This window comes from Triticum dicoccoides, chromosome 6B (genome assembly GCF_002162155.2).
Source record: "Triticum dicoccoides isolate Atlit2015 ecotype Zavitan chromosome 6B, WEW_v2.0, whole genome shotgun sequence".
NCBI classification, from domain to species: Eukaryota; Viridiplantae; Streptophyta; class Magnoliopsida; order Poales; family Poaceae; genus Triticum; species Triticum dicoccoides.
In genome coordinates, this window is record NC_041391.1 from 705,498,478 (window position 1) to 705,508,377 (window position 9,900).

Consider the following 9,900-nt stretch of genomic DNA (forward strand, 5'->3'; position numbering starts at 1 on the left):
GATCCCCAGTTCACGCCCAGGTCAACGGCGGAGCTCGAGGCCACCGACGCGGGGGACACGCCCAGGGTGAGCAGCAGCGCGGCCGCGCCGGCCAGCAGCCGCAGGAGCGGAGCCATGCCGGTGTTTTCCTTGCTTCGGCCGGCGTGATCGTGGTTAGTTTTGGCACGTTAGGATCTGGTGGCGCTCGTGGTCTCCGCGTCGGCCCCTCATCCTCCCGGGGGCGTGGAATGGACAGGACAGGAGAGGAAAATGGCGGGGAAATCGGTTGGGGTTGACCCTTTTCACCTCATGCGCACACACGCTCTTTCGACGCCGTGAGCTCTCGAGAGGGGATTACTTGTTGGGTGTCGAAATAATTCAGAAGAATATCACGTTTAGATGTGAACTATTGGTGGTGTACGGTCCCGTGTGTTTTATCATGTACTCCCTCAGTCCCATAATGTAAAGACGGTTTTTCACAATACATTACTAGTAAAAAGCGTCTTACATTATGGGACGGAGGGAGTAGAAGAAGAGGGGGAGGAAATCAGATGATTCATTTGTTCCTCAAGTACCTGGCTGGCATTCTGAATATCCAATTCGGCTCCCGAGCTCAACTACGTCCTATGAATAGTAAATGCAAAAGAAATACTAAAAAAATTCAAAAAAATCTAACCCTTTTTATGGTGAAAGATGTTTGAGTTCGTGCTATACGTGCCAAGCTTAAGCTCATTCGGACATCTGAGTAGCTCTTAGCAAAAAAAAAAGTCCAAACTGTGTAGAACAGTAAACTTTTACTTTTTTGGAGACCCCCAATTTGTCTTTTTTGCTGAGAGCTTGTCATATGTTCAAATGCGCTGAATTTCGGAGACCCCGAAGGCGGAAAAGGAAGGCATCTCCATCTTCAGCGAGTCCCCACCCAATGAAGACTGTGTGCTTCCGGGTCGACGGGCACCCACCTGCATCCAGTGGCGAAATCGCATCAAAAACTGGTAACATTACCATGTTAGAAGAAGACTGTGAGAATGTAAGGCAGGAACATTTGTTCATCACAGATGTTCCACAACAGACTAGCCATCGTTTGAAATCTAGATATCGTGTAACAGCTTTTGTTAGACAACGTCACAAGTATGATACTATGACGCATATCTTTTCCAGTAAAAACTGTTCTGATTTATTAGTTTTGCTATTTCTATATATGGGTTCTAAAAATGTTTTATCGACTACTCTCCCTGTTTCCAAGTATTTGTGTTTCTAGAAATTTTAACAAGTGACTACATACGCAGCAAAATGATTGAATCTACACTCTAAAATGTGTCTACATAGATCTGTATGTTATAGTCCATTTGAAATGTCTAGAAAGACAAATATTTGGGAACGGAGGGAGTAGCTTACTCTGGAGACAGTTAGCTAAAATCAGGGAAGTAGTTAGAGCAAGTACAATAAGGTGATGCAGGCGGGCTGTAAGACTTTGAATAATATATTTTTATTAAGTTGAAAGAAAGAGAAGATCAGAGAGAAGAGAAGCAGACTACTAATTAACAGTCCGCTACAACATGTGCTTCTAGATATGTTGTGAGAGAGTGAGGTGGTCATGTATCCACATAGTAGTACATATTTATATACAACTATTATACTTGCTGGCTATAAGCTTAGCTCTAAAATGACGTGGCAACATCAAAATATATAATCTTAGCAATATATTTTTTCGTTTTTCCTTCTGTTTTTTTGTTATTCATTTCTCATTTTTTTTCAATTTCGTAAACTTTTTGAAAATTCATATTTTTTTATAAGCCAAGACTAAATTTTACATTTATAAAGTTTTTTGAAATGATGAATACTTTTAGAAAATGTTCATATTTTTCGGAAAAATCATTGAATCCAAACTTTAGTCAAATCTTCATCCATTCAAAAAAATGTTGATGAATTAAATTTTGTTCATCAAATTCAAAAACAATTCACAGATTTCGAAATTTGTTCATAAAATAGAAAAAAATCATCATATTAAAAATTATTCATCAAAATTCAAAAAAATCACAAAAAATAAAAAAAAATATGCTCATCAACATTTATAGCCTGGTAGGCGTTGTGAGCCGAAGACCAGACCTGCATAGGTGCTTGATGATGTGGCATGTCGGTTGAAGGCATTCCCTTTCCCCATGCCAACCTGGATGTGTTGGAAATATGCCCTAGAGGCAATAATAAAGTAGTTATTATTATTATATTTCCTTGTTCATGATAATCGTTTATTATCCATGCTATAATTGTATTGATAGGAAACTCATGTGTGGGTACATAGACAACACCATGTCCCTAGTAAGCCTCTAGTTGACTAGCTCGTTGATCAATAGATGGTTACGGTTTCTGACCATGGACATTGGATGTTGTTGATAACGGGGTCACATCATTAGGAGAATGATGTGATGGACAAGACCCAATCCTAAGCCTAGCACAAAGATCGTAGTTCGTATGCTAAAGCTTTTCTAATGTCAAGTATGATTTCCTTAGACCATGAGATTGTGCAACTCCCGGATACCGTAGGAATGCTTTGGGTGTACCAAACGTCACAAGTAACTGGGTGGCTATAAAGGTGCACTACAGGTATCTCCGAAAGTGTCTGTTGGGTTGGCACGAATCGAGACTGGAATTTGTCACTCCGGTTGACGGAGAGGTATCTCTGGGCCCACTCGGTAGGACATCATCATAATGTGCACAATGTGATCAAAGGGTTGATCACGGGATGATGTGTTACCGAACGAGTAAAGAGACTTGCCGGTAACGAGATTGAACAAGGTATCGGTATACCGACGATCGAATCTCGGGCAAGTACTATACCGCTAGACAAAGGGAATTGTATACGGGATCGATTGAGTCCTTGACATCGTGGTTCATCCGATGAGATCATCGTGGAACATGTGGGAGCCAACATGGGTATCCAGATCCCGCTGTTGGTTATTGACCGGAGAACGTCTCGGTCATGTCTGCATGGTTCCTGAACCCGTAGGGTCTACACACTTAAGGTTCGATGACGCTAGGGTTATAAAGAAAGTTTGTATGTGGTTACCGAATGTTGTTCGGAGTCCCGGATGAGATCCCGGACGTCACGAGGAGTTCCGGAATGGTCCGGAGGTAAAGATTTATATATGAAAAGTCCTGTTTTGGTCACCGGAAAAGTTTCGGATTTTATCGGTAACGTACCGGGACCACCGGGAGGGTCCCGGGGGTCCACCAAGTGGGGCCACCAACCCCGGAGGGCTGCATGGGCCAAGTGTGGGAGGGGACCAGCCCCAGGTGGGCTGGTGTGCCCCCCACAAGGGGCCCAAGGCGCAGGAAGAGTGGGAAGGGGGGCAAACCCTAGGGCAGATGGGCCTTAAGGCCCACCTTGGGTGCGCCTCCCCCTTCTCCCCCTCTGGCCGCCACCCAGATGGCATCTGGGGCTGCCGCCACCACTGGGGAGGGAACCCTAGAGGGGATGCGCGCCCCCTCCCCTCCCCCTATAAATAATTGAGTTGTGGGGGCTGCCCAACACATGAGTTTTCTCCTCCATTGGCGCAGCCCTACCTCTCTTACTCCTCTCCCGCGGTGCTTGGCGAAGCCCTGCAGGATTGCCACGCTCCTCCATCACCACCACGCCGTTGTGCTGCTGCTGGACGGAGTCTTCCTCAACCTCTCCCTCTCTCCTTGCTGGATCAAGGCATGGGAGACGTCACCGGGCTGTACGTGTGTTGAACGCGGAGGTGCCGTCCGTTCGGCACTAGGATCTCCGGTGATTTGGATCACGACGAGTACGAGTCCTTCAACCCCGTTCTCTTGAACGCTTCCGCTTAGCGATCTACAAGGGTATGTAGATGCACTCTCCTTCCCCTCGTTGCTGGTTTCTCCATAGATAGATCTTGGTGACACGTAGGAAAATTTTGAATTTCTGCTACGTTCCCCAACAGGATGCAGATTGACGCGTCCCACCGCTATTGCCGGGGAAGAACGCCAAATACGGGCCATTGGCCACCAACCTTGTACTAGCACCAATCTGACCATTTGCCGGCGCCGCCAAGAAAGGCAACAACCGCCAGACTGAGAGAATGTAAGGCCTACCGCTTCGAATGAACGACAAGCAGACAAGGCCATCGGTTCAACAACTCAACCAAGGAGAACGTCGCCGTGGTGAGAAAGAGACCGTGGCCACCTCATTGGACGCAACATCAATCTTATCTCATCAATCTCACCGTGGCCAAGGAGTAGCGCTATTAGAGCATCTCCAACAACCGCCCCAAAAGGAGCGCACGCGGGGTAAACCGAGTTTTTTGCGCGCGCGGGACGTTTCGGCGCGCTCCAGCGGTGGTGGGAAACTCGGGTGGCGGGAACCGTTTGCACGAGCGCGGAAAAAGGTGGCAGCTCGCGCGCTATTTTTGGCGCACCGCTTCCGGCGCGCCTTTAAATTGCGGCGCTCGCCACGCGCCTATTCCACACACTTCTCTTTCTCTTCCGCTGCCACGCGCGCCTCCACCGCTTCCTCGTTGCTTCCGCTGCCACGCGCGCCCCCACCGCTCTAGCGCCGCGCCACCGACGCGCCACCATGCCGCCGCGCCGCCGAGGAGCGTCGGGCTACCGCACCCCAACGGTGGTTTCTACTCCAAGATACGGTCCGGCGAACTTTGGCTCGGCCTCGGCACCTTCGGGACGGCGCGCGAGGCCGCCCGCGCGTACGACGCGGCGGCGTGGCGCCTAGGCAGACCGCGCGCGCAGATGAACTTCCAGGACGTCTACACGCTCCAGTAGGCGCTGGACCGTGCCCCGTCTCCTCGTCTTAACACGGCAGAAGACCGTGCGGAGCACGCCGAGCGGCAGCGCCGCCTCCTCGTCGCCCAGGAGGATGAGCGGGTCATGGCGGAGTGGCACCGGTGCCACCCGGAGGACGTCACCTAGGAGCAAACCTACTGGGCAAGGCGCCACGAGGAGGAGACGCAAAGGCGCCGCGACCAGCAGTTGGACAGGCGTCGGCGGAAGGTCCTGGCGATATCGCAGTGCGAAATCGTTGAGAATGGTGGGCAGACGATCTTTACGTCTGACGATGATCGTTGGACGGACATATGACTCGATACCTCAGACGAGACCAGCGAGGATGGCGATGATGATGATGGTGACGACGACTGGGAGTAGGTTGTAGTTGCACTATCTAGTAGTTTTATCTATCTATCCTATGGAACTATGTAAAATATTTATGTATCGTTTTTTTATCTATGAATTTTATTTTAGTTTTATTAAAAAATGTACGCAGTGTATAGCGCGTGCTGCCTTTTTGCGCCCCGCTGGAGCTATGCGCGCGCGCTCAATTTTCATGCCGCTGCTGGAGCCAGCGCTGCCGGCCGCGCCAAACCAGACGAACGACATGCGGTAAATGAGTTTTTAGCGCGCGGCGCGTTGCGCGGCTGTTGAAGATGCTCTTAGACGGTGATGAAACCCTGTGAGAGTCTCCTGCTCTAACACAGGGGATACGAGGGAATCCGAGGCAAGCAAACAGCTCGAATATATAGCGAGCTGGCCCAGCTCAAAATCGCCATTTATTTTCGGGAACAAGTGATCCTTTTATTTATTACGGTTACAGATAACACGTATTTTTGTGTACTTGTGTGGTACGTGCTTCAATTCCGTGCTCTGTCTCAAGAGGGCGTGTACGTGTGACATTCAATCACCATGCGCGCCTCCGGATCTCGTCCATGGCGTCAAGATGACAGCTCGTTGACGGCACACTGCCGCGGGCCTTCTCCACCTCGCAGCAGTTGCATGGCGGGCTCACCACCGGTGGCACGAGCTCGAGGTAGCCCTTACGTGCGACAATGACGGAGTAGACCATCTCGGCATTATCGGGATGGTGCACGGCCAGCACCTGGAACCCGCCCCGCCTGACCTCCGCGGGCTCCACGACGGGGCACAGGAAGCCGCGGGCCCCGTGCGCGCTCCGCACGACGAGGGCGGCACCGGCCGCCATGTGCCGGCCGAGGTGCGCTATCACGCGGGCTTTCTCCTCCGGCGCCACGCCGACGGGCGCCGCCAGGAAGACCACGTCGTAGGCGGCGAGCTCGTGCGTGAGGCCCTCGACGTCCGCCGTGCGGAACGACATGCGCGCGGCCACGCCGGCGTTGTCGTTCCCGCGGAGCAGCAGCCTCCGCGCGCGGTCGTTGGCGGCGGCGCACCGGTCGAAGCAGTCGACGGCAGCGTCGGGCATGTGGCGCGCGGCGAGCAGGAGCGCGCTGAGAGGGAGGGATCCCGGCCACGAGGGCGGTGAAGAGCGCGTCCGCCTCGGGAGACGGGCTCAGGGACGGCAGCTTGGAGATGGCGGCGTGGAGGCCGGCGATCTTCTTCACCAGTGCAGCCGCCTCCTTGTTCTCGCAGCCCATCTGATCACGTACGAGGCAACAGGTAGCTGCTGATGTGTGGAGGTCCGAAAAATGGCAGGTCTGATGAGCTCTGGACTTGTCCGGTGACGGAAGTGTCGTATATAAGCTGGGTCGCGCTGCAGCTCGATCGTGGCTCGCTTCACGCGTGCCATGCCAAGGCCAGTTTCATGCCTGTGTTACGTCTGGTGCCTTAGCTACGTTGGCTACGTACGTATCAGTGCAAAATTATAGTGGTTCTTTTGAGCCCTCATGTGTGAAAGTTGAGTTTATTATTTCTGCAGAGATATTGCATCTAACCAGCAAAAAAAATATATTAACATGCTATAACATCGCCAGTAGCACGCTATAGCGTTTTGAGCAATGCCTCGCTAAATAAAATCAATATATGATGTCTCGCTAATAACACCCTATAGCGCATTATAGAACCCCGCAAATTTCCCAAAGTTCATCCTCTGAATTCTTCTGTGCTTTACTGAATTCGAGCGACAGTCCCTCACGATAGTTCAGGGTTAACAGGCGACTTCCCCCACGCCGGGAATAAAACCGAACCTACCAATTCATGTTCAGTTAGTTGAAGTGAAAACCGAATTTTTCCGCACCAGTAGAAAAAACCAAAAATTCGGTTTATTCGGTTTCGGCATCTGTTCGGTCTTCGGTTCATCAGTTTTTATGCCCACCCCTACCACGCCCCGTCCAGTCCAAGGGACTGCCTCGCTCCTTGCCACTTGTCTCCGCGACATAACCCGAGGCCATCGCTCTTCCTCAATCCCCTGCTTGGCCTTGAGACTATCTTAAATCATACATTAAAACAACAATTTCTTGCTCTCCTTTTTGTTCAAATGGCTGAAAGAACAATTACATGTCGCATGAATATGTGATGGGAGATGAATTTTCTATAAAGCAGATGTTTATAGCTTCCGGGTTTCTAATTGGAGATCATAAGTGGAGAAAAGATCAGATCATCGCAAGTCACCAACTTCTCCAACCTTATAAACTATGTAGCAACTTGATCGGTGATTCTATTGGCTCAAGCTTGGCAACTTCGATGAGCTGATAAAGTGTTCATGCGACAATTCACTTTGTGATTTAGCATCGGTGGTCCACAAAATTTCACCAGTCCGATAAAATATAGCAACTTGATCGGTGATTATAATGGCTCAAGCTTGGGAGCTTTGGGAAGATGGAAGACAACAAAAATTTTGGGCCATTTGTTATAATATCTGTAATATAAGACCAAGTTATCTTCGAGATCTATGTGAATTATCTTTATCATGGGATCCTATGAGAATATGACCGGGGTTGGGGGTGGGGGCTTGCCCCCCTCCTCTCAAAAGCATGCACTGGATTATACATTCAATTATGTCAATCCCAGTTTAGCACATATGTCTATGCATGGCTCTCTGTTAATAAAATATACCTAGGGTCAGGCCATAGAGGTAGGTGTAGGACACATGAGCATTTGAAGGCTTTCCATCAAGCCCAGAAACTTCAGTATGCTAGCTTGTGAGCCAGACACATTTTTACTGCTCTAGAGTCAGAGGTGGAGGGGAGTTTGGGGGAGGAGTGGAGGTCTCCCAAACACGCTCTTAGTGTAAAGGCCCCGCTAGGCTATGGGTATTATTATACAGTGAATTTGTTTAAAAATAGTTTTACCTAGAATTTGAACTTTTTAAGTATAAAGGTGCAACATTTAGATCTCATCAAAATGCATGAATAAACTGAATAATAAACTTTTGGCATGTTAGTTTTCTAGCACAATTAATGCAATTTTAGTGATCACATCTTTTGCAAAGTTATAGCAATTACATTTTATTTAATGTATTAATATAATAATTATTTTGATTTTAATAAAACTAGCAAGTCTTTTCGCAAAAGGAGGTATTTTCACCAAGGGACGTGTTGCTTCTACGAAGAGACGACTTTTTCATCGAGGCATGTGTTGTTTCTATGAAGACATGTCTTTTTCCAAGGGGTGTATGTTTTCCCACAGAGACATTCTTTCACCAAACGATATGTCCTTTTACTGAAGGACATGACTGTTCATAGGTCAAACTAATAAGATTTAATGGACTTGATTGAATTTTGATACAATCATATAACCAGTTATTTAGAGTGACGTGACTTAACGTAGATATCGTATTAGGAGTTTGTTTTAGAATAAAAAGTAGGAATTGATTTGGATTGTACATTGAATACCCCAAGCATACTTAATTTACTCTCAACCTTTTCTTATTATGAATAGTGTTTAGAGCATACATTTTTCTCAATTTGTTTCAGGATTCCTGGCGCATAAGTGCTCGGTCAAGAGTACACTTCTTTTATCTAGAGTTATGCGGACACAATCTCAAAGTTGTTCATAGGGGTTGGGTGTAGAGCTAGCACTTAGACCTCCTCCAGTACATTGATGATTAGGTGAGGTGCTAAGTGCATTAAAAGTCTTAGCAACTAATGTTCTTAATGCATTGGTGCTTAGCTTTTGCAGTTAAGCTTGCTTTACTTAATTGTTTAGCAACTAAAACTCCTTCGTGCATTGGTTGGTAGGATTTTGCATAGGTCCATGCTTTTAGCATTGTATCCTTCTGGGGTCACCACAATGCTCTCTCTCTCTCTCTTCTCTATAATTGCTTTGCCACATAAGAGCATCTGCCCCATGCCCGTCTCAAACGCCTGGGATGGGGGGACCGATCACTAACCGGTCACAAAAAATCGACCCACCCAGGCGCCTCAAACCGGCCTTAAACGTCTGGGTGTCCGGCATCCCTCATATCCAGCCCAAATATGGAGCAGGTATGGAGCGTCCGCCATGTCGAAGCTGATAGTCCCGGCCCACCAATCCCACGGCTGCCCCACAAAAAACCCCATCCGGCTCCTCGCTCGGAACCCTAGCTGAGTCACTCCCCTCTCTCGCTCCGTCCTCTCCTTTCCCCTCTATGATTTTGAGCAACGTAGGTGCAATGTCCAGCTCCGGCAGTCACACCGGCTCCGATCTCAACGTTGATGAGGAGCTGGCCCTCCGCATTGCCTTGGAACGGTCCAAGGTGGCCCGCTCCGTATATGTTTAGACTGTCTATTTGACATTCGACTGTTTTTTAATTCGACAACAATCAAAAATACAGATCAATAAAAAATTGACACCTGTATGTCCCCAAAACCCTCCACCGTCTATCTATTTCTAAGAAAACGGGTCAGGTAAACTCTGACCCGCTTGAATGTAATGTACACCCTCAATGGACTTCAACACCAGGAAAGAAAAAGAACAAAAATGCTGCAGAACTGTTGTTTTCTCTTGTTGCTACTGAACGGCGGTAACAGGGGGAATTTCATACTATTTATTTCTGACAAAGAAAAAGAAACAAAAATCATCAGAGTACCGGCGTCTCCCAGGACCCTCCTTTAACTTGCATCACACAACTCGTCTGGGAGGCGCTATGGGAGAGGGGAAATGAAGAGAAGAAAGAGCAGAAAAACATCAAGGAGACGTCATCGGAGAGAGAAAGAGATAGAGATAGATAGATAGATAGATAGA

At 48.3% G+C, this 9,900-nt stretch overlaps 1 pseudogene; it reads right to left on the minus strand.

Moving 5' to 3' along the window:
• Positions 1-5,578: 5,578 nt before the first annotated feature.
• LOC119325025 lies at positions 5,579-6,426 on the minus strand (annotated as a pseudogene).
• Positions 6,427-9,900: the final 3,474 nt, after the last annotated feature.